The 20,875-nt window shown below is 49.8% G+C and overlaps 4 pseudogenes; 3 read left to right on the top strand and 1 right to left on the bottom strand.

Moving 5' to 3' along the window:
- Positions 1 to 2,801: 2,801 nt before the first annotated feature.
- LOC131588945 (feather keratin Cos1-2-like) lies at positions 2,802 to 3,574 on the bottom strand (annotated as a pseudogene).
- Positions 3,575 to 5,832: 2,258 nt separating this feature from the next.
- On the top strand, positions 5,833 to 6,579 carry LOC131588957 (feather keratin Cos1-2-like; annotated as a pseudogene).
- A 7,065-nt stretch (positions 6,580 to 13,644) lies between these two features.
- LOC131588999 (feather keratin Cos2-2-like) lies at positions 13,645 to 14,405 on the top strand (annotated as a pseudogene).
- Positions 14,406 to 17,337: 2,932 nt separating this feature from the next.
- On the top strand, positions 17,338 to 18,583 carry LOC131588740 (feather keratin Cos2-2-like; annotated as a pseudogene).
- Positions 18,584 to 20,875: the final 2,292 nt, after the last annotated feature.

Below are 20,875 nucleotides of genomic sequence, written 5' to 3'. Positions count from 1 at the left end.
ACATGAGGAAATGGTGAGAAGGGTCCCCCTCTAGTGAGATAGGTTGTTAGTTAATAAGGTCCCAGTGCAACGGCCACTCCCACAAACAGAACTTCTCTCACGGTAGGAGGTCAGCAGGAGATTGAGCTTAGTGGTGGTGAACTCTCCCCACGACTGCAGCCTGCTTTCCTCCGAATGCCATGAAAGCAAGAGTTGCACCCAGCTCCCTTTAACCCAGCTGAAAAATCGAAAAATCGCAGTGTCTCTGCCCCTCCAAGAGAAACTCTCCAGCTAAGAGAGTAGCCAGCTGCATCTTTCCCATGGCAATTTCTTTTGTCTCTCTTAAGTATCAGTTGTTATGGTTTCTTGGCAACAGATGGGACAAAATTCCATAAGAGATAGAAACAAAAGGAAAAATCCTAAACCCCAAAATGAGAACAAGTATTGTGTGTCAGAGTGAAGAATAATGAGAGAAGTATATTATGACCTGACCACATATTTGAGATACTCTCACAGAGAAAAGATTCATCAGAAGATCTGGAACCATATCCAAACAAGTCGATGGACATAATTAACATACATGCATGTATTCAATAAAGTGATGAAAATGTATTCGTTTTCAGAGTACAACCTGGTCTGTTAGGTTACTGGCCATGCTTAGAGGAGACATCCTCATGCATCCAGCTCTGCTAATAAAACATCTCCTTTCTGACACAGGAAATTGGTTGGAGAGTTTATTTCCCAGTTTTTGGTGACAGCAAGGCTTTGAGCAGCCTGGTCCGGTGGAAGGTGTCCTTGCCCGTGGCAGCGCGGTGGGACAAGATTGTCTAACCTAAACCATTTGATGACTCTCGATCTGTGGGCTGTCCATGGCAGACCTTGTCTTCACCAGGGTCCATCTTCCTTTGTCTGCCTTGCAGTCCCCCTTGGGCACAGGTTTGGTCAAATGCTTCAGTCAAGAAGGCAATGATTGACAGATTACATCTATCCATACATGGCAGAAATGTGAATTAACAGTGAAGCCCAAAGTCATTTGTACAAACGCAACCAGAAGTCATTTACCACTGCGTATCCTGAATATGGCTGATACCAATCCTAACTTCTGAAATAGTTCAGCACTGCATCTTTGGACAGAGCTGGGCACTGCATGAGCTGAGGGCCCCTGTGAGATGTGCACCTCCTCTGCCTGTGCTTCTGTGTGCAGGCTGTGGATCCTAGACTGGGTAATGGAGGGGAGGAGAAGGTAGAGATGAGGTTGTGGCTGTTTCCAGACATTGCTGTTTCCCAGCTGTTGGGAGAAAAAGGTTAAAACTGAAAGACTTGGAGAGGAGAATGATGGATTTGCACAAAGTGACTTTTTAGGTGGGAAGGCTGAGAATATCCATGTGGGAAACTTCACATGAGACCCACTGAGATACTGGGACAGTCAGTGACCCGCCAGGATTGGACTGGCCCTAATGATGCCACTGTTCCCATTTTATGTGTCTCTGCAGCCTGGCAGTGCCTTGGGACCTTTCAGTTAATGAGGTAATGAAATAAATCTACTCTTTGCATTTCAGCTGTGGTTTGGCAACTTGGACTTATCAATTCACATCAACCCACTCCTGTGATCCTTTGGAGCCTCGCTGTTCCTGATGGCCATTGACTGTGCAGTATTGTCTCAGTTTAGAAGACAGGTGTCTGCTAGGGAGGGCAGGAGCCTCCCTTGGAATGAAAATGACCCCACTCCTTCCAAATTACTGTAATTTTGAAATCAAGGGGCTCTCAGGCAGAGATCTGGGGATAGGAATAACAGTTCTTTACTAGTATGTATAACGAGGCACACAAACAACAATAACTACAGTGTTAGCAACAAAACAGAACCAGGGATCCCATGACAGCTTTCTCAACTGAGACGGGAAGGGATGGAGGAGAGGCTTTGCTTCACAAACCCCCTCGGGCAGTCCCGGTGCTCCTGCAAGGCTCTGAGGAACACTCAGCTGGAACAGCAGGGATGAGCTGAGATCCTGGGTCGGTGTCTGAGGTGTATCAGCAGCTCCGCAGTGGTGGCTGGCACTGGCACGTCCCGGCAGGGTGTGAGACCACCAATGAAGAGGGAAGAAGAAGCAGAAGCTCCATCTGGGTGATGGTGAATTCTCCTCTCCAAACCGCAACAGCTCCGAGAGAGTGTCTTCCTCTCAGGCTCAAGAAACCAGCCAGCCCCAGCTGCCCCCACCCTCCCCTTCCCCTGCCCCCCTTCCCCCCTGGGCTCAGCCAAACTCTTTGTGTTTCTCAAGCGCCCAACAAGTACCAGGCATGAGGTTTTCCCCTCAACTAATAGGCAAAAAATTCCATAGGTGAGAAAGAACAAAAGGAAGCACACGCAACCCCCCAGCATTATCCAGGTAGGTTTTCCTCAGCTCCAAGGGGAAAAGGCACAAATGAAAATTAACTGCAGGGACTCCCACCCTCTACCTCCCCACCTTTTACCCTGAGCAGAGAGGGAGACTTTCTGTGGAAAGAAAGGGAACTTGGAGGACAAGGCTGGGATGCAAAACAACTTTATTGACTCTAAGCAAGAAAAGGAGGTGGCTCACAAAGAGCACCATTAGCAGCCAGTAAGATGCAGTGGAGTTCCTACAGCGGGTGCATCTGCCCACCCTGCAGAGGAAGGCAGGGCAACATGTCCCCACTAGGCTGGTTTGGGAGAGAAAACAGAGGACAAAAAAAGTAGAAGGGAATAATGCGTTGAAGCTGTAAATACAATGTCCCAAAGCTCTATCTCTGCACAGAACCAGGTTCAGGGATCTTGGAGGTTCTTGCCCGAGGATTTGCCAGCAGAATTAGCAGGGACGACATCTGCTGCCACCGTAGCAGTTGGTGATGCAGGAGAGGTCAAAGCCCCCGGAGCTGATGGGCACTCCATCACAGCTGAGGATGCTGCCAACGGCAGCGGAGGTGGAGGAACCCACCACGGTGTTCTGTGGGAAGGAGCTGAGGATGGGGCCAGGCAGGGTCACCACCACGGGCGAGGGCTGGATGGCCACGTGGGAGTCTTGGCACTGCCTGACACAGCACTCATTGCAGCTGCTGCCCAGTGGGCAGGGGCCGCAGGGCTGGCAGCAAGGGTCGCAGGGCTTGCAGCAGGACATGGCTCGGGGTCACAGGTGCACCTGGCACAGAGGAGAGGCAGGAGCAGAAAGTGGGGAAACATGAGGAGCAGCACTGCACCCAAACACCCTGCAGCCAAGGCAGCTCTTGGCTCACATTGCACTGCCCAGCTCAAAGCCCAGGAGCCCCTCTCAGCCAAGTCCCAGCCTTTCTCTGTCTGCACAAGACCTTCCCTCCCCTGCCCTCTCCCAGCAGAAGCAGCTCCCAGCCCTGTGCTACAAGAGCCCCTTCCAGCTGAGACCTACAGCCAGGAAAGAGCTGCTCTTGAAGCAGCAGGAGCAGGAGCAGGAGCAGGATCTTGCCACTTACCTGATTCCTGAGGAGAAGGAGGTGAGAGAAGTGGATGAGAGAGCAGAGACTGGGGCTGCCTTTTATAGCAGTCCTGCCCTGCCTCAGGCCCAGAGGCACCTTTGTGGAAGTCATAATTTTCTGACCAGCTCATGTCAAATGTGCACCATCCCAGCTAATAGTGGGGGCTGTGTCCTTTTCATTTTCTGGCACCTGCCACGTGCTTTTCTACATAAATTCTTCTGTAAGTGCTGAGATTAGTGGTTCAAGAATTTCCGGCATCATAAAAACATTGTGACAGGCAGAATGTTCAAGTCCAGGACTGGTGGCATCCCATGCAGGCATGTAATGTAAAGCTGGATCATTTCTATGTGTTTGCTCATGGAAAAGCCATAGTGGCAAAGTAGTATTCTCCTATCCATGCCAACCCTGAAGGACTGCAACCTATAGGAAAGGCTCATCCTGGAAAAGAGAAAAATGTGAGGAGACTGAAAAGAACAGTTCTGCACTGACCAAAACTCCCCCATTCCACTCCCCACAGTGCCATGTAGGGCACAGGAAATAGAAGATTCATGAATGAAGGATGGAAGTTGAATCTTTTTGAAAGAAGTGTGGATGAACTAAATTATAGGATCAAAAAATCATAGAATGCTAATTGGGAAGGGACCCTAAGGACCATCTAGTCCAAACACCCCCTGCCACGTCCAAGGACACTGAAGTTAATTTAAGGGTTGTTTCTGGGGAGAGAGGATTTTGTTTTTTTTCTCTTTTGTTCTTTCTCAAGATCTTGTCTTATTTTTTCATTGTCAATGTTTTAAACAAATGTTCCCCAACTCAGCTCTATTTTGTTCTTTTCCCAACCCTCTATCCCTGACTGACCCTCTTTCCTGGCCAATCTACTCTGTATGTTTCCCAGACAGGTCTTTCAGAAGATCTCAACTGTCTTTGCAGTCCCAAATTTGTGAGGTTCAAGCACTAAAGGGTGTTCCCCGTGAGCTCCACACTTCAGGACAGGTGGGAGAGAGGGACAGAGGCCAAGTAGAGTTCTCCTGTGATAGCATCTAGTCAGAGGACCCTTTGGTTCAAGGCTGAGCTCTGTGGGAAGGGGCCTCAGTTCTCCCCTGGCAACCTAATTTTCCCCATGCACCCAGAGATGTGAAAAAGAACCTTTTGCTATGAAGGGCTGGGGTTATTGCCTAAGGGAAGAGGAAATGGGGGAGGAGAGAGCTTCTGCCATGGAACTGTCCCAGGATGGGATTGCATTGGCAGTGACCTGCAAAGAGACAGCAAGCATTGTTCTGACTGGTGCTCTGTTTCCAGTACCATGGCCAGAAGTGGTGGTGGCTTGTCTGTGTCATCTTGCCAGCCCCTGTGAATAACCTTTCCTCTCCCAGAGGTGCTCTGTGTGCTGAGAGTTGGGAATGTGCTGTCTGCAAGATGCCTCAGCCCTGAAAATGTGTGCTGCCCCTGCACTCTATCTCCAACTCTTTTTCACAGATGCAACTGCTCTTCCTCATCTCTGGTTCTCTTCTATTTCCTCCACAGTGGGATACAGAATGAGAGGTTACAGTCAGAACACGACAGTCATTTTTTATGCAAAGATCAACTTTAACAGGCCTGATCATGAAAAAGCAGCAGAATTTCAGCAGTTAGCCTGAAAAAAAATAAATCACACCTTCCTACCTTTCCAGACAGAGTTGCTAGGCATGCAATTTTTGGCAGGGTATGGAGGCCCTGGTACTTGAACATGAAAGGAATTTAACTCAGAGGTGTTTGACTTCCCCCATACCACACAGAAAGTCTGTTCTGCATCTCACAACAGAGCACAACCCAGGCTCCAATCCCTTCAGTCCAGCACCCATTTGCTGAGAGACAAAACCACTTCCTCACTCAGTACCAGGCAGATGAGCTGTACAAGTACATCTGGCATTGGTCTGGAGAGGAGGAACCTCTGTCCAATCGCAGTCACCAGCAAAGCTCCAGCATAAGAGGATCAATTCAGGGACTTCAATTCACTGGTCTGCCTGGAACAACACAAAAATATGTGCACTCATGTAACGACAGTAAAAATTCAGCAGCTGAGGTCTCTGCTGACACAGCATGGCCCCTCACACGGCAGTCCTTGGGCAAGAAGCACAAAAGTGGTGCCCATTTCCTGGCAACTTTGCTACAAACAAACCCACAGGAATGACACGTTCACAACAGCTGACCACATGGAATGCCAACAGCCCTTGATCTGAGCATTCTGCAGGTGCTGATGTGTTTATGTCCCGGAAATCCTTGGGCTTGTTCTTCCAGCACTTACAAAAGCCCTGAAGGGGGAGAGAATATGGCATGTGCCAGGAAATGAAAAGGTAGCAATGCAGGAAACCAGGACACAGCCCCTACCATTAGCTGGGATGGTGCACATTTGACATGAGCTGGTCAGAAAATTATGACTTCCACAAAGGTGCCTCTGGGCCTGAGGCAGGGCAGGACTGCTATAAAAGGCAGCCCCAGTCTCTGCTCTCTCATCCACTTCTCTCACCTCCTTCTCCTCAGGAATCAGGTGAGTGAGAAGATCCTGCTCCTGCTGCTTCAAGAGCAGCTCTTTCCTGGCTGTAGGTCTCAGCTGAGAGGGGCTCTTGTAGCACAGGGCTGGGAGCTGCTTCTGCTGGGAGAGGGCAGGGGAGGGAAGGTCTTGTGCAGACAGAGAGAGTTTGGGGCCTGGCTGAGAGGGGCTCCTGGGCTTTGAGCTGGGCAGTGCAATGTGAGCCAAGAGCTGCCTTGGCTGCAGGGTGTTTGGGTGTAGTACTTCTCCTCATGTGTCCCCACTTTGTGCTCCTCCCTGCCCTCTGTGCCAGGTGCACCTGTGACCCCGAGCCATGTCCCTGTGACCCTTGCTGCCAGCCCTGTGGCCCCACCCCCCTGGGCAGCAGCTGCAATGAGTGCTGTGTCAGGCAGTGCCAGGATTCTCACGTGGCCATCCAGCCCTCGCCCGTGGTGGTGACCCTGCCCGGCCCCATCCTCAGCTCCTTCCCACAGAACACCGCCGTGGGATCCTCCACCTCCGCTGCTGTTGGCAACATCCTCAGCTGTGGTGGAGTGCCCATCAGCTCTGGGGGCTTTGACATCTCCTGCATCACCAACTGCTTTGGTGGCAGCAGATGTCGTCCCTGCTAAATCTGCTGGCAACATCCTTGGGCATGAACTTCCAAGATCTCTGAACCTGGTTCTGTGCAGAGATAGAGCTTTGGAACATTGTATTTAGAGCTCCAGGCTTCTCTTTGCTTCTTGTACCCTTCCCTCTCTTATACTTACTGTCTGTGTCTTGCCAGACCAGCCTAGGGGGATGTTTTGCCCTCCCTCTTTCTGCAGGGCAGGCAGATGCACCCCCTGCAGGAACTCCACTGCATCTTAGTGGCTGCTCCTCTTGGCCTCTGTGAGCCATGTCCTTTTCCACTTTACATTCAATAAAGTTGTTTTGCATCCAAGCCTTGTCCTCCATATCTTCTTTTTTTGCCATGGAAAGTCTTCCATTATGCTCAGGGTAAAAGATGGAGAGGCAGAGTGTGGGACTCCATGTAGTGGATTTTACTTTGTGCATTTTCCTTTGGAGCTGCTGAAGAACATCCCTGGCTACTCCACAGCCAATGGCAAACAGGAAAAAGATGGCTCCAAAGGGAGGCAGGAATGAGGAAGGGAAATAGCAATGTCTGGGAACAGCTCACAGCCTCATCTCTTCCTTCTCCTCCCCTGCGTTACCCACTCTAGGGCCCATGAACAGCACATATGGCCAAAGGCAGATGAGACAGGTACCTCACAGAGTCCTTTAGCATGTGGCAGGACCCAGATGCTGTCCAGACATGCAGGGCTGAGGTGATGCAGAAGCTGGGATCAGCATCTGCCAATCAAGTTGAGCAGACTGTGGGGTTGCACTGTTAAGTTGAAGGAAACACTCAAGATTCTTAAATGCGCAAGGTCAAAAGGAACGGCAGAAGTCAGATGGTCCATGAACAATCAGAAAGTTTTATTAGTAAAATTAGTGAAGTTTTATTAGTAAATTACACACTTAGTGTGGAGATTGGTATGTTAGATTAGTCCCAGACCTACTATATAAACAATGGCAGTGTGTTTTGGATTTAGAAGTTTGGTGAAAGGGAAGAGAGAAATTAAAGAGGTGGAGATGAATTAATGGGGGAAAAAGAGAGAGAGGTAAAGAGAGAGGGAAAGAGAGAGAAAAAAGAAAAACAGATCACTGGCCCTTGTTCCAGCTTCCATCCAGCTGATAAAATGTCAGTTCCAGTTTCAATGTTGATCCAGTGCATGAGATCTCAGTCCTGGTTTCAGTGTTGATCCAGCTGCTGGAGTGTCAGTCCTGATTTCAGCATCCATCCAGCTGTGCCAGTCCAGTCCCTTGGATGTCCTAGGTCATAAGGTGTGAAGAGCCAATTTAATTTTGATTTCTGTCTCAATACTGGTTGTCAGAGGCATGTGGGGGAGGCGTTGCACATATGCCACTTGCAGGAGTCAACTAAAAGATGGGAGAGAGCCTTGTCTCTCGGGAGACTTTGCCTGGCAACCAGTTCATGTCTCACATGGGAGAGGCATTCAGCAGGGGAACACCAAAGACATTGTGCTCTCCAGACAGGTTCTCCAATCAGATGGAAAAAGTCTCCAAGAGACTGCCACCAAATATTTTACTGGGTCAATGGTCTCCTGTCAGCAGGCAGACTTTGGGAGGATCCAGGGGGCATAAAAGTAACTGCATCACAAGCTCTGGAGCTCTTAGGGCTTTTTGGCTTTGGGCTTTTTGGTTTGGCTGTCTGAGTCTTGTCTTTCGGGGGCTTTTTTGAGTCGGGGCTTTTGGAGTCCGGAGCCCTTTTGAGTCTTGTGGTTTTGCCTTGGCTCCAGCCTGCTGAGTTCTGCTTCTTTGTCCTGGCCATAGCCTGTTTTGTTGTCCTTTTTGCCCTGGCTCCAGCCTGCCTTTTGGCTCTTCTGCCCTCACTGGCCCTTGCTCACCCTCGTGTACTCGCCTTCCCTCTACCTGGGCACTTGGCAGGACACCAGGTGACCTCTGAGACTCATGTGTAGCCTGTGTCCTGCCCTACCCCTTCACCCATCCCACTTGCTGCCTGTCCTGCCTCTCTGTGTTCCTGTCCATTGCCCTGCCCACTTTGTCCCTGTGTTCCTGCCTGAGCCACCTGTGTCCAGCCCTGCTTGCCTCTGATCCAGCCTGCCAGTACAATCCCCACCACCACCCTGCCCAGGGTCCCTCACCTTCCTCCCAGTTCCCACTCACCTGGTGTCCGGCTGCCCATTGTCGTGGGAGCTGTGCCTGTGGGGCTGTGCCTCTCTGAGAGCTGCACAGGCTCCCTGGCAGGCAGCACGCACACACCCCTGCAGTGCAGACATCGACAGCACTGCCCTAGCTTCTCATGGTAATACCTGCTTTTGCTCTCTCCTTCTCTCCTCTCTCTGTCTCCTCATTCCCATCCTTTTCCATTTTCCTTCCCCCTTTTCAGTCTTTTCTAGCCCTCATTAGTAGGGCAACTCCTTTTTTGTTTTTGTTGTTGTTTTTTCATTACCAATAAACTGTTCTCAGATACCATGTTGTCTCAGTTGCCTTAATTTTGTTCTGGACCATCTAGTTTTGAAAGAACTCCTCGTAGTTCCCCACAGTGGAACGCAACATGAGGACAGTACTCTGACTTGAGGGGACACCTTCTCATGGATAGGTTTCTCTGCCCCAAAGATAGGTTTCTCACTTTTTATGCAAAGGAGCTCTCATGCACAGTCTGTTCTTTCAGACTTTTCTGGAAATGCGTTGGAGGCTTCAGGGGTCTTTGGTGACCTTGATTCCCCCCCTCCCCACAGTCCATATGCGCTTTGTGGCCTCATTCCTGTCCTTGTGCTGTCCTGTTTTGTGCTTCTCTCCAGGAACTACAGCAAGGTTGTTTGTCCAAGAATCAAGCTGCCTACCTCTGTATGGTCCCTTCTCCAGCCACATCCTGTTTTTTCTCACATCATCTTCAGGAAGTCCTGAAGGCACAGCAAAATAACAGCTCAGGCACACAATGCCCCATGGACTTTGTTTAGCTCCCCTATGCTCTTCCTGCCCAGAGTTCATGGCTCAGACACCGTCTGTGTCCATCTCACTGAGCACTGGTGTAGGAGCATTAGAAGATGAGGGACTCTTGTGCATGTCTCAAACCCACAGCTTGATGGCTGTGGAGCCACCTGAGGGTTCTTGGTAAGAAGACGCCGTGAGAACAAATGGGATGTGGCTGGACAAGTGGCCATGTGGAGGTAGGACAGCACTTTTCCAGGACAAATGTCCTTGTTCTGGCTGCTGGAGAGAAGCACAGCACAGGGTAAGAGCAGGAATGAGGTGGAGAAGTAGGCATGGACTGTTGACCAAAGGCCAACAAAATGCAGAGGACCAAGACCACCAAAGACCCCCAAAGCCCTCTGACCCATTTCTAGAAATGTCTAAAAGAACAAACTGCAGTTGATAACAAGTTTGCATAGAAATGGGAAACTTAGCTCCAAGGCAGGGAAGCACATCTATAAAAAGGCAGCCCCACAAAACCCAGGCAGCACCGCCAGGACCCTGGATACTCCATCAGCTGGATTGACACTGAAGCCAGGACTCCCTTCCTCCCTTCCTCCCTTCCTCCCTTCCTCCCTTCCTCCCTTTCTCCCTCCAAAAATATTCATCTTGGAACACTCCTTTACTAGTTTACTCTGTCTAGTTGTCTCTTCTAGTTCAGTGAACAGGAGCTGCAAAGTTTCAATTCAGCAAAGGAGCTCTCAGGATGACATGTTCATGCTGCATCAGGAGGGATGGGAAGTCCAGGAGACGCAGAAGGAAGGGATAAAACTTCCCTGTCAGCCTCTGGAATCAGTCAGTTTGAATAGGGCCTTGCATCCGCTCAGGAGAGTCTCAATAGTAGCCAGATAGGATAAAACTGATTCCAGGGCATGGAGGGAGCAGGAGTGAAGGAACTGGCTTAGGGACTGGGTTCAGATGTAGATGGTGGCTTTTCCAAGAGCATAAGCCTATGGGGAAAGGAAGGCTGCAGGTTGCCTGGAAAGACCGATAGCAAACAGCTGAACTTGGCAGGAGTCAGAGCAGGCAGCTGCAGCTTCTGCAGATGAAAGGCTGCATCTGGCAAAGGCCCAACCACTTTGCCAGGAAGCTTGCTTTTAATGAAAACCCTTCAAGAGGAGAGATAGTGGGTGGTTTCCCCGTGTGGTGATGCTAGCTGATGCTGGAGCTCCTCTCTGCTCCCTGAGGGCCTGAAATCAAGGCCAAATGTTTGAATGCCTGATAAGAACAGTAGAATAGAACAGCATTTTACTCTTACCAAATTAATGGAACAATGTAGCCTTGGAGAAACAGAAGTCATGAAGAACAATACATGAACAATTGTGCATTACTCAAAAGCTGAGCTCAAGGAACAGCCCCCTAAAAATTTTGGGAGATCTGACATTGATGACCACTGAAGAAGACCCCAAAAGATCAAATAATGACTTGCAATAAGAGGTGTGACTATGTAAATTAAAGTAATGCATATATATCAAGTAAGCAGGGATAGAAAATGAATATGTAATCAGTGTGTATGATAAAAATTCTGTTTACCCTATGCTTGGTGCACTTTATTGGAGGCAGGATCCTCTGCCCAGCACTGCAATAAAAAAATGCCTACTTTCTGAAAACTGTGTTAGAAGGTTTATATCTGAATAATTTTGGTATCATGCCAACACTGCATTTTTAACTGCTGCTGTGCTAAATTCTTTACACCTCAAATTCAGAGAGCCACCCACTCATGGATGGCAACCAGGGATGTAAAAGAAATGGGTTTTTATTCCATGCTGAGAACATGACATGTAAATTCACATTTGCCTGGAAGAGAAGACAATACACATTTATCAGACTCCCAAAGGGGTGTAAATATTGTCCAATGATTGCACAGACTGTGCTTGCTGAACTTCTACTTTTTCCTCCGTCTGGACATAAAATTGTTTTTAATCACAGAAGATGCCTACCTGAAAAGCTGCTAAAGCTGCTGGGAGTGTCCCTGGGGAAAAATCTCCAAGACCTCAGGACAGGGTCCTGGCCAGAAGACAGAGCTTTGGGAAATTGTATTTAGAGCTTCAAGGCTGTTGGAGGTTAGGGGTTTTGTTTTCCTTTTGTTTTCTTTCTCCTAGGGAATTTTTTCCCAATTTTGTTGCTAGAGGCAATAACAACTGGCTACTTAAGAGAGACAAAATAAGTTGTTCCTGGAACGGTGCAGCTGGCTGCTGTCTTATCTGAGGGTTTCTTTCAGAGGTGCAGAGATACCTTGAGAATTTGGGCTGGGAAAAAAAAGTGAGCTGGGCTCAGCTTCTGTGTCTTGCTCACTTAGCATTAGGAAGAGGAAAGAGGCTGTGGTCACAGTGGGAAGAATTCACCAACACTGTGGGGTTCTGCCTCCTGCTGCCTTGTCCTACCATGAGTGGAGCTCTGCTCTTAAAGAGTGGCCATTGCACTGGGATTATTAACACACTATCTCACCAAACAGGGGACCCTTCACCATCTGCTCCACTGCCTCAGGGGAAGCCCCAGGATCCCTGATCCCCTTTCCCCTCCAAGGGACCTTCTCCCGGCTGTGTTTGGGAGCCAGGCTGCCGCTGCCCAGCCCCGCTGCTTCTCCGCCACTGTTCTGGGTTCTTCACTACACTGTGACCCTGCACCCCTGCCCGCCGGGCACCCTGCGGCTCCCGCTGCAGCTGCGGAGTCTCTGACACATCTCATCTACCATTCCAGTATCTGCTCACCCCTGCCGTTCCAGCTGCTGCCCCGAGGTTCCTGCTACAGCTCATCCCGAGGGGCACCGGGCCCGGCTGCGCCTGTGGGTTTGTATTGAAGCCCCTTCTCCATCCCTGCCCCGGCTGCGCCGCCATTACCCACACGCAGAGAGGCGGCCGAGCCCGCGCCACAGCGCCCCCTGCAGGCGCGGGGGAATCACCGCACCCGCCCTGCCCGGCCGGGAGCCACCAGCGCCCCTGCCGGCCGTGCCCGGAACTGCAGCCAAGGGGAAAGAGAGCAGGAAGAGATTGATAATTGGGTTTTCTGGGTTCTTTTGTTTGTTGTTGCTGCTGTTGTTGTTTGTTTGCCTTGTTAAATACCTACATACTGGTAAAGAGCTATTATTTCTTTTTCCTATCTTTGCCAGAAAGCCCTTTAATTTCAAAGTAATAATAATTTGGAGGAAAGGGGGTCATATTGTCCATTCCAACAGAGATTGCCAGCTTTCTTGGCAGACACCTGTCTTTCAAACCGAGACAAAGCCATACTCCCCTTCTTCAATTTTCGATTAAGGAATGAAAATCTTTCAGGTTGGGAAGATATTCTTGGCCTTTTTTCCTGAATATAAAGCAAGAAATGGAGGATGAAGGAGAGGCTGCATTTCAGTTCTGTGGGTACTTCTCTGCAAGCACCATTCAGTTGTAGATTGGCTTCTGACAAAGATGCCGGGCTACTCTGTGGTGCTGAAGGACACAAGGTGGGGGGCGACTGAGAGAATGTTCACATGCCCTCATGATGAGGTAAACACACACACACACAGACTAACTCATGTTTGGTCATGTGCATGGAGCCAAGCAAAAGTCTTTCTATTCATAGAAGGCCAAAAAAATACCAGCAACTCAGAGCTCTGCTGAGGACTTGTTGGGAGCAACTCTTACAGGAGAGGACCCAGTAATACTGGGGAAAGACCAGGTCACAGACAAACTCCTGGTGTTCACAGATGACCAACGGAGGCTGCACAGGAAGAGGATGAGGCAATGAGACCAGCTGAATTTTCCTGAGAGCAATATTTGTGCAGCAATGGGGTCATTGCAGCAATGACTGACTGCTATAGAGAGTCAGGGAGGAAAACCAGAAAAGGATGCTTAATGTCCCTTCACATGGCTGTCCTTTGCATGCAGGAATGAGAGCAGTGTACGTTCCCTGACAATTTCAGCCCAAACACCCATACAGACATGACACAGGTTCACATCAACTGACCACATGGAATGCTACCATCTGAGACTTCTGGCTGAGCTGACGTGTTTATATCTTGGAAATATATGGGCCTCTCATCCCAGCACTTACAGAAGACTTCAGATAGGAAGGCACAAAGAATTAGACAGGAAATGAAAAGCTAGTAGTGCAGAAAATTAGGACAAAGCCCCTACCATTAGCTGGGATGGTGCACATTTGACATGAGCTGGTCAGAAAACTATGACTTCCACAAAGGTGCCTCTGGGCCTGAGGCAGGGCAGGACTGCTATAAAAGGCAGCCCCAGTCTCTGCTCCCTCATCCACTTCTCTCACCTCCTTCTCCTCAGGAATCAGGTGAGTGGCAAGATCCTGCTCCTGCTGCTTCAAGAGCAGCTCTTTCCTGGCTGTAGGTCTCAGCTGGAAGGGGCTCTTGTAGCACAGGGCTGGGAGCTGCTTCTGCTGGGAGAGGGCAGGGGAGGGAAGGTCTTGTGCAGACAGAGAGAGTTTGGGGCCTGGCTGAGAGGGGCTCCTGGGCTTTGAGCTGGGCAGTGCAATGTGAGCCAAGAGCTGCCTTGGCTGCAGGGTGTTTGGGTGCAGTGCTGCTTCTCATGTGTCCCCACTTTCTGCTCCTGCCTCTCCTCTGTGCCAGGTGCACCTGTGACCCCGAGCCATGTCCTGCTGCAAGCCCTGCGACCCTTGCTGCCAGCCCTGTGGCCCCTGCCCGCTGGCCAGCAGCTGCAATGAGTGCTGTGTCAGGCAGTGCCAGAGCTCCCATGTCGTCATTGAGCCGCCTGCTGTGCTGGTGACCCTGCCCGGCCCCGTCCTCAGCTCCTTCCCACAGAACACCGCCGTGGGATCCTCCACCTCCGCTGCCGTTGGCAACATCCTCAGCTGTGGTGGAGTGCCCATCAGCTCCGGGGGCTTTGACATCTCCTGCATCACCAACTGCTATGGCAGCAGATGTTGTCGTCCTTGCTAAAGATTCTGCTGCCAACATCCTTGTGCCAGAACCTCCGAGACCTCAGAACATGAAGCTGGAATCAAGACAAAATTTTGGGATATTTTGTTTGGACTTTTTTGCTCTTAGTTCCCTCTTCTGCACTCTCTTCTCTTTTTCTTTCTTTTTTTGATGACACCAACCAATGCCACCTTAGTGGCCCCTTCCTTCTCCCCCTCTATCTGCAGGCCAGGCTGCTGGACACCCCCTATGCATCTTAGCTGCTGTACCTTGAGCTGTGTCTGATGTTCCCACTTTTCTTCTTTAGACTCAATAAAGTATTTTTGCATTCTAAACTGGGCCTCTGATTTCTCCTTCTTTCCATGACAAGTTTTCCAGTCTCCTCAGGAAAAAGGTGGAAAAGCAGAGAGTGGGACTCACTGCTATGGATTTTCCTTCTGCCCTTTCTCTTGGAGCTGACATAGACCGAGATATCCTGACAGTGAGAGTGATGAGGTGCTGGAACATGTTGCCCAGAGAAATTTTAGATTTCTCACTCCTGCAAGTCTTCAAGGCAAGGTTGCTCAGGACTTTGAGCCACTTGGTTTGGTGGGTGCCATTCTTGCCCATTTTTTGTGGGGTGGGTAGAGTGTTGCAAACAAAAAACTGTTGAAGTTCCCTTCCATCCCAAGTATTCCAGTTGACATAGTTGGGCAGATGGAACACCCACAAAACCATGATGGAGAGGCAAAGAGTAAATTTATTTCCTTTCCTCACTCCACACAGGAGGCTGAATCAACACTTAGGCAGAGATGCACAAGTGGGAACATTGTCCCCCCTTAGGTTAAGTCCTTGCTGGCAGGGGTCCTCTTTACACCAGTCCTATGATGTGTCTGTGCTTTATTGATCTCTGAATTTTTATTTTTCTCTCTCCCAAAATAGGGATCTCAAGCATGTTCATGACAGGGCCTCCAAGTCTCTAAACACTAGCCTTGTCTCTACACAGTGATTCTGCAAACACAGGATAAAACAGAAGAAGGCATCCTTTATGGTTTTTCCCACACTGATACCCTCCTCTGACATTCCCAGCTGCAAGGTCACTTGAGTGAACCTACAACCATTCTCCTCATTCTTCTGCTTTTAACCCTTTCTTCCCAACCCAAACCAATTCTAATGAAATCCGCTTTCACAGAGGCTTCACCAGTGTGACAAATGGGCTCTGTGTTGGGTAGCACAGAGTCCCCTTTGGACACACTTGGAGCTGATTCTGTCAGATGTGGCGGGAAACACTGAACTCTTGTCCCAGAGCCCATTCCTGCAGTATTCTGCCCCAGCTACCAAACCTCATTGCTTTTACACAAGATAGAATGTCCAACACAGTGTGAAGCACAATCAGATGAATAAAAATTTCAACAGCAGATTGTTATGCACGGTTTTGCTTTAGCCAACTGCCTTATCTCAAGCATCAAATTGTTTCCCGTCTGATTTTCTCTTCCCTATCCACCTCAGAAAGGAGAGTAATAGAATGGCTTGCAGGACACTGGCCATCAGCCAAGGTCAACTCAGCACAGCTGGTAATAACCACCAAGGATTGGCAGTACAGACATGTGGCGAGAAAGTCCAGCATGTGGTGGGAGAAGGGACCCTGGGAAGGTAGGGAAGCTGTTTTCTGGGAGAAGTGTCTTTGCTGTGGCTCCTGGAGAGCAGCAGAACACAGCACAGAGCAAGAGTAGAAGGTGGAGTAGCAGGCATGGGCTGTTGACCTAACGCTGACCTAGGAGAGAGGATTCAAGACCACAAAGGCCCCTGAAGCCCCCAATCCCTGTCCAGAAGGAGCCAGAAGGACAGATTGGGCATGGAAACTCATTTGCACAGGGAGCAAGATGATTGGTTCCATTGCAGGGATAATCTTATCTGAATCAGTGTCCCCAGGTAGTCTGGGAAGTACTCCCAGGATCCTGGACACCATACCAGCTAGATTGATGTATGAGCCAGGAGTATTGAGATTTCCCTTCCCTTCCCTTCCCTTCCCTTCCCTTCCCTTCCCTTCCCTTCCCTTCCCTTCCCTTCCCTTCCCTTCCCTTCCCTTCCCTTCCCTTCCCTTCCCTTCCCTTCCCTTCCCTTCCCTTCCCTTCCCTTCCCTTCCCTTCCCTTCCCTTCCCTTCCCTTCCCTTCCCTTCCCTTCCCTTCCCTTCCCTTCCCTTCCCTTCCCTTCCCTTCCCTTCCCTTCCCTTCCCATTTTTCCTTTTCCTTTTCCTTTTCCTTTTCCTTTTCCTTTTCCTTTTCCTTTTCCTTTTCCTTTTCCTTTTCCTTTTCCTTTTCCTTTTCCTTTTCCTTTTCCTTTTCCTTTTCCCTATTTCCATGCCAAGTTTGCATTTTATTAATAAAATATGAAATGTTCTATGGACTCTCTGACTTTGGTCCTTCCTCTCAACCACCAGTTTGTACAAATCCTGGCTGTTCCCTCCCTGTTACAAGTGGGACACCTCACCCTTTCACTGGCAACACTCCAGCAGAGGGGGATGCATTTGGGATGAAGGCTTGTAGAGGCTTGCAGGATTTCTGGGCTTTCTCCCTGAACATAAAGGAAGAAGTGGAAGGTGGAGGAGGCAGAGGCTGCATTTCAGTTCTCTGGACATTTCTCTGCAAGGTCAAAGCACCACTGTTCAGCTATATATTGGCTCCATCTCTCCAGGGCAACCAGTGCCACTGCGGGGCTAAAGGACATGCCAAAGGGGAGCCAGCTGTGAGAACCTTCACATGCCCTCATGATGAAAACACTTGCAGATTGACACATGTGCTTAGGAAGGCCTCCCTTGAACCTTGCAATTTGGACATTCGTAAAAGAAAACCACCAAAAAGTGGGTAGTCTCTTGAGGTGTTGGCGACAACTCTGAGAGGAGAGAACTCAAGCATCCCATGAAGGAATCTGGCCACAGAAATGGTCCTTGTCTTCTCAAAGGACCCACAGACAATGTACAGAAAGAGGGTGAGGTCAATGAGACCAGCACAATTTCCCTGAGATACTGTAAGTATGGCAAGAAAGAAAAAATCCTGCAAGCAGAAGCCCATCTCAGTGAAACAAAACATGCTTGTCAGAGAGAGATGGGGAGAAGGAGTAAAGGACGTTTCCACTAGCCTCACATGGCACCCCTGGTGCATGTGCACAAGAAGAATAAGCATGATTCACACAACATTTTGCCACAAATAAACCAACAGGAATAACACAGGTGAACACTGTGTGCCTACATGGAATGTTACTCGACCACGATCCAAACATTCGGCCTACACTGACGTGTTTACATCCTGGAAATTCTTGGCCCTTGAATCCCGGCATTTGAGAAGACTTCAGATAGGAAATACAAATGCACACAGCAGAAGCCAGAAAATGAAAAGGCAGCAACGTAGGAAACCAGGACACAGCCCTACCATTAGCTGGGATGGTGCACATTTGACATGAGCTGGTCAGAAAACTATGACTTCCACAAAGGTGCCTCTGGGCCTGAGGCAGGGCAGGACTGCTATAAAAGGCAGCCCCAGTCTCTGCTCTCTCATCCACTTCTCTCACCTCCTTCTCCTCAGGAATCAGGTGAGTGGCAAGATCCTGCTCCTGCTCCTGCTGCTTCAAGAGCAGCTCTTTCCTGGCTGTAGGTCTCAGCTGGAAGGGGCTCTTGTAGCACAGGGCTGGGAGCTGCTTCTGCTGGGAGAGGGCAGGGGAGGGAAGGTCTTGTGCAGACAGAGAGAGTTTGGGGCCTGGCTGAGAGGGGCTCCTGGGCTTTGAGCTGGGCAGTGCAATGTGAGCCAAGAGCTGCCTTGGCTGCAGGGTGTTTGGGTGTAGTACTTCTCCTCATGTTTCCCCACTTTCTGCTCCCTCCCTGCCCTCTGTGCCAGGTGCACCTGTGACCCCGAGCCATGTCCTGCTGCCGGCCCTGCGACCCTTGCTGCCAGCCCTGTGGCCCCTGCCCGCTGGCCAGCAGCTGCAATGAGTGCTGTGTCAGGCAGTGCCAGAGCTCCCATGTCGTCATTGAGCCGCCTGCTGTGCTGGTGACCCTGCCCGGCCCCGTCCTCAGCTCCTTCCCACAGAACACTGCCGTGGGATCCTCCACCTCTGCTGCCGTTGGCAACATCCTCAGCTGTGGTGGAGTGCCCATCAGCTCTGGGGCTTTGACATCTCCTGCATCACCAACTGCTTTGGTGGCAGCAGATGTCGTTCCTGCTAAATTTGCTGCCAACATCCTTGGGCAAGAACCTCCAAGACCTCAGAACATGGAGCTGGAATGAAGACAGAATTCTGGGATACTCTATGTAGAGCTTCTGACTTTTGCTTCCTTCTTATCCTCTCTTTTCTCTCTTGCATTCCTTTCCAATCAATACTACTCAATGCCAGCCTAGTGGGATCTGTTGGCTTCTCTCCCTCCCTCTCTGCAGACCAGCAGACGGATGCCCCTGCTGCACCTTAGTGGCTGCTCCTGGTGCTCTCTGAGGACCACTTCCTTTTCTTGTTTAGAGTCAATAAAGTTGTTTTGCATCTAAGCAAGTTGGCCTCTGATTCTCTTTTCATCCATGTCAACTTCTCCAGTGAGCTCAGGGCAAAAGGTGGAGGACGCAGAGGTTGGGACTCCCTACACAGGATTTTACTTTGTGCCTTTTCTCTTGGAGCTTACATAACACCCCTCACTCCTCCACTGCAACTACCAGGGGAGGAAGATGGTTCCCAAACTTGACAGAAATGAGGGGTGAAAGGGGGTGGGTGGGAATCAGCAATGCTTGGGGACAGGCCACAACCTCCTCTTTTCTGACACCTCCCTCACATTTAGTGTTCTGCCCAGCTGCTGTCCAGACACACAGGACTGAGGCGCTTCATAGGGTGGGATCGGCAGCACTCACACAGAAGAGCTGATTGGGATCAGCTGTTCTATGCAGCCCTTTCCAGGTGAATGTACCATGAAGAAAGCTCTGACTCCATGAGGAGCCTGCACCAGAAAAGATTCCTGGCAGGAATGTCCACTGCAGTAGAGAGAAGGCCAAAAGGGAGCAGGTCCTGCTGATTGGATTTCTTTCCCTGTTGGGGAGCTGCCCTGGAGCATTCTGTTCTTCAACAAGTGCACCCCTTCGAAATGACTCACCCTTTCCATGGGAATTCTTGGAATGAAAGAGCCCCATCCTTTCCATTCCAATCCTTGAACTGCTGGAAAACTGTATGGAGTTTTCCAAAACCTTCTGCTTTCCAGAGAGGAAAAGGCTCCACACCTTCACTCACAGCACAGGTTCTCCAGCTCTTTGGTCATCTCTGACACATGCAGAAGGGTTGCAGTGGCTGCTAGATTGAGATTTGGCACATTCCTCAGACAGTCCTGGCTTACCCTTCAGACTGGCACAAAGCTGCATTTTCAGACAAAACATTCTGATGCCTTCTGAAGAAGAAAAAGGAGGGTGTGGGAGTGGCCTCACTTGCCCAGCCTGTGCTAAGACCGATAAACTCTGCACGTGCTGTTTGTACTCTGTCTGTCTGGAGAAGTAAAATTTCTATATTGAGACAAGGCAGGTGTTTGGAGGGACTTGGAGGCCCTTGAATGGACAAGCTTGAGCTCTCTGTTTTGGAGATAGAAGGTCAAAGCTCAGAGATCACAAAAAGTGATTGATCACAGCAGTGGTGCAAAGAGGAGCTCTGCTAGCCAGGACTGTGCTAAGGGGGCTGAAATTCCCACCTGTGTGCTCCCGTGGGACTGATCTGAAGTGGGACAATGCTCCCACTTCTGGATCCCTTCCCAAGTGTTGATTCGACCTCCTCTGTGCTGTGAGATAAGGCAATACGTTTACTCTTTGCCTGTCAACCGTGGTTTTCTGGTTTTTCCAGGTGCTCAACTGTGTCAACTCAAACACTTGGGATGGAAGGGAACATAAAGAACATTTATTTCATTTCCAGCACCACAGCCACCCCACAAAATAGACATTGGCAGCATCCACAAGCCAAGTGGATCAAAGCCCTTCCCTGTGGAATCTGAGCCTCGAACACTTCCAGGAATAAGAAGTAAATTCTCCGTTCCGGTGCCTCATAACTCTCACTGTCAGAGATGTCTTTGTCACCTCCAAGAAAAATCCATAGTACTGAGTCCTGCTCTCTATTTTTCCACCTTTCTCCTGAGGAGACTGGAAGAGTTTTCACAGAATGAAGGAGAAATCAGAAGCCCAGGTTGCAATGCAAAAAGAATTATATTGAGTCAGAAGAAGAAAGAGAGGTAGTTCTCAGAGACAGCACCAGGAGCAGCCACTATGAGGCCTCAATGATTTCGGACATCCTGGCCTGCAGAGGAAAAAAGTGCAAGAGGTCTCACTAGGCCGTCCATGAGTGGCGGTAACAGGAAAGGAATGGAACAGGAAAAGGAGAGCAAGAGAAGAAGGAAACAATAGTGCAAAGCTCTAAATCCAATGTCTTAAATTTCTGACTTCATTCCAGCACCATGTTGTGAGGTCTTGGAGGTTGTGGCCCAAGGATGTTGGCGGCAGCGTCT

Source organism: Poecile atricapillus, chromosome 27, assembly GCF_030490865.1.
Source record: "Poecile atricapillus isolate bPoeAtr1 chromosome 27, bPoeAtr1.hap1, whole genome shotgun sequence".
In the NCBI taxonomy this organism is placed as follows: domain Eukaryota; kingdom Metazoa; phylum Chordata; class Aves; order Passeriformes; family Paridae; genus Poecile; species Poecile atricapillus.
The sequence above is the reverse complement of the archived record's forward strand: the minus strand, read 5'-3'. Positions and strand labels throughout refer to the sequence as shown.